The sequence below is a fragment of the Lissotriton vulgaris genome, chromosome 8, assembly GCF_964263255.1.
Source record: "Lissotriton vulgaris chromosome 8, aLisVul1.2, whole genome shotgun sequence".
NCBI lineage: Eukaryota > Metazoa > Chordata > Amphibia > Caudata > Salamandridae > Lissotriton > Lissotriton vulgaris.
In genome coordinates, this window is record NC_141696.1 from 854,988,012 (window position 1) to 854,991,946 (window position 3,935).

Here is a 3,935-nt window from a genome sequence, read left to right on the forward strand (position 1 = left end):
AGACAGTCTGAGAGAGAGAAAGGCAAAGATGAGGTGAAGAGAAAGAGATGTAAAAAAGTGAAACGCGTGAGGTGAAGGTAGGTGGGGTAGAGACTAGTGAGGTAGAGAGGGAGATGAGAGGGGTGGACAGATGAACTATTGGGAGGTGGAGAGATAGAGAGGTGAGATAAAGAAAGAGAGGAGCTTGAGAGAAAGATTAAACACATGGAAGAGAGATAAAAAAAGGATGTGATAGAAATACAACAGAGAAGTGTAAAGAGATTAGTGAGGTAGAGGCAGCCTTGAGGCAGACAGAGGGGTAGAATAGAAGAGATGTAAACTAAGATAGGTACACAGTGTAGTAGTGAGTGGGGAGGTTGTGAGTTAGAATTAGAGAGACGGGGTAGAGAGAAGTGTACTGAGTAAGAGGAGTGGAAGAAATAGGTGAGGTATGAATACTGCGATCGATGGGGGAAGGTACACTGAGATGTAAAGAGAGAGGTATGGTGAGTTAAACTAAAAACAGGGACATGAGCTATTTAGTTGCCACTGACCGCCTGTGAGCACATGGATTATGGTTGGGAAAGCCGGGCTTGTATACTAAACGTCAAGAATCGGACATGCTGAGATGTCAAGTTTATGCACAGTATTTACAACAGGGTTTCTGACTAACTGGATCACCTCCCCAGAACACCTTTTGGAGCTGAGGGTCCTGGGCAATTGCCAACTTTGCCCGTGCCTTCAATTGGCTATATCATTTCAAGCCGGATTCTGCATAGTGTCCAAGGGGCCAATGGGAGTATGCATCCCCTTTGTTAGTATTACAGAAGGAGGTGCAGATGATTGTGCGACAGCATCTGTAATACCAGTAGCACATGTAACACTAGCGCTATCTTGTGAGAACATTCACTAGTTATCATGGGGTCTGGGACCATGCAAATAAGGGAAACAAGTTTGCCTTTGCACTTGTATCCTATTACAGATTCAAACACAAAGACAAACATGCCCTTAAGAGATGCACTGAGAGTGCACTAGAAAAAGGTGGCACCTTGTCAGTGCTCTCCCAGAGGGCACCCTTTGGATGGGACAAGGGAATGCCATGGACCCACCAAACATCGCTCTGCTGGTGCTTGAAGTCACCTGCACTGTGAAACACAACACAGCTTATAAGCAGTGGCTCCATCTCTCGCTTAATTAGCTGTTCCAGGGGAGGTGCAAGTTTGCAGCTGCCCTTGGTGCAGCACATTTATGATAATAGGGTACACTGTCCCAATTTGTGCCGGGCACATTTCTTGATAATGGTGCCTAACACTTACTTCAGCCGTCTATCTGTTCTTTAATCAAACCCCAGGTCTATGCAGAAGTCACATATTCATTTGTTTAACCAGTTACGTTTGAACAATGTATCTTTCAAAAGTGTTCAACAATTTTACAGCTCTAGAGAAATGTTGACATAACTGAACGTTTGGAAAGATGAAAGGCCAAAAGTCAACCACTCCTGTACCCAGCTGCAATATCATTGGTAAACGTCTTTAATTTGATACACTCAGTCACAGTAAAGTTGACTTTACTCAGTTCAACTAAGTAATGAAAAGAGAAAGCACCTCCAGATGCTGATGCATATATCAAAGGGTCAACTTTTTGCCCGTGGCCACAGGGTGGTAAATGTTACATGTTAGAGGGTACTTGCTTAATGCACATTGCATATTCAAACTATCAAAAACTGGAGATCATTAAAGGGCAACTATTCTGTTTCAAAAACTTCCAAGACATCAACTCAAATATTCAGGACTAAATTGGAAACTTGACCTTATACATCACCTTTAAGTCCAATAATACTCTTCTGTCATGATCAACTAAATCCTACAGTGAGCCATTACATTTGGAGACAGGACGGTTCCAAACTCGCATTCATGTAAAGCTGCACGTTTTGCTTCCAGTATGTTTTAAATACATTTTGGTAATACATACATTTTCAAGTTGGCATAATGACTACACACAAAACAATAACTCGTAGGTTTACATCTTTGGGCCAAGTGTAAAGTATTTTGAAATGCTGCTATTCCTTTATAGTCTGTTGAAATGTAGTTTAAAAGTCACTGCCAAATATTCTGTTTATGTCTTTGAAGTTCTCTTACCTTATTTTCCTCCATTTGATGGAGGACAGTATTAGCTGCTGGGAAGCAGAGGTGTCCTTCACAGACCCCTATCCACTACTGTGGCGGATTTGAGGTGATGAAAAGAATCTCCAACAATAGGTAAATGTCAATGACAGTGAAATGCCAAATATAAGAAGAAATATACACCTTCTCAGCAACTACCGTCCTGTCTACAAGCTAAGAAATGACAACAGAAGCCACATTCCGGAACAGTAAGCCATGATGCAACAATGGCTGCATCAGAGTTCCCTGAAGATTCTGCAGTGCTAAGACTCCAGAGGTTTCCATGGCCCCAGAGAGACACATCATGGCAACAAGATTCCAATCTGTATCAGAACTCTGTTTTTATTTAACAAAAACATGATTGACTGTTGTCTATATAACTAATGGTGGAAATGGCCCTGCCTTGTGCAGAGTAAAGCAGGGGTATCACCAAAGTGTTAATTTGGAATATCTGGGGCAGCTGGGTTAATTTCCTCTGCTTGTCAGATATACGCATGAGTAATCTCATTATGAGTGTGAGTAAATATTGCAGGTTTACATTAGTGAGATTAAGGCTATAGTTTTATTTTACCAGTGGATGAACTGGATTTTATTGGGACCAGGCTTGGGAATTTCTACTTCAGCTTCAGCACCTCTCCCTGGAGCTCTGAAGCCTGTGCACAAAGGCTGGAAGGAGTAACATGTGCCTCCTGTAAATAAGATGGAAGGGATATGTTTCATCCTATGTGCCTGAAGATTTGTTGTGCTTTTAAACTGGCATATGGTAATCCCATGTCCATTATGTGTTCTTCTTGTCAATATCTTATTGGAAAGAGGATCTGCTGATACACCTAACTGTTAAACTGGTAAAGGTTTTGTGTGGGCAGCAAAAGAAAGACCCCAAAGAAGAAAACATGAGGGAAGAATACATGATTAAATAATGATTCCACATGATGGGAAGACAGCAGTTTTCAGGACTTGGATAGCATTGAATCAATGCTTAATTTGAGCCAGTGGTTTCTGGTGCTCAACACCGGCACTCAGTCATTATCACCAGCGCTTAAGCACCAGTTAAGGGCTCATTTATTTTTGATAGGCACGGAGAGATTAAGTGAGTCACAAGATATGGAGCCGATGCAAAGACTCAAACCTAGATTCCCAGCCCTGAGCTTGGCAGCTTTGGCCATTACACCACATCCTCTCCCCTCTTGTAAGGTTTGCCTCCTGAAGAGAGCCCCAGCACTTATTTGTTTTACGAATTTACCACAGCACTTGATGCTATCATCTTTGCTAATCTGAGGCACTGCAAAAATAAATTTCACTGTTATCTAACTTAATGGCTTTAAATGTATTATCCTCATGAGAATGAAAAGCCCAGATGTCCTTGTCAGGGATTTGAATCTATGAACTGCAAGTGACACACAAATAAGAGTAGTGAATATATAACTTAATCAGCTACCTCAAAATACTACTTGGTAATATATAACACTATGAATAATTCAAAGGGGAAACATGATCTGGATTTAGGTACCAATCAGTGGAAAGAAAGGTGAAAAAATCACTGCAAAACCGAAAGTATAACCATTGAATATAAATCTAACTAGGTCAGTAGTTTGGAAAGTCAAAAATCTGAATTTATTATGCAATCATAATCTCACATACCTCTAGAATCTCAATTATGTGTTATGTGTGAAATTTTCATTTTGAATAATGAGACATTTTTTACGTGAATATTGCATGTGGAAGACTGATTTGTGCATTACATTACTTGCAGAGAATATTTTATGAATGGAGCAGTCAGTCTTCTGTCGGTAT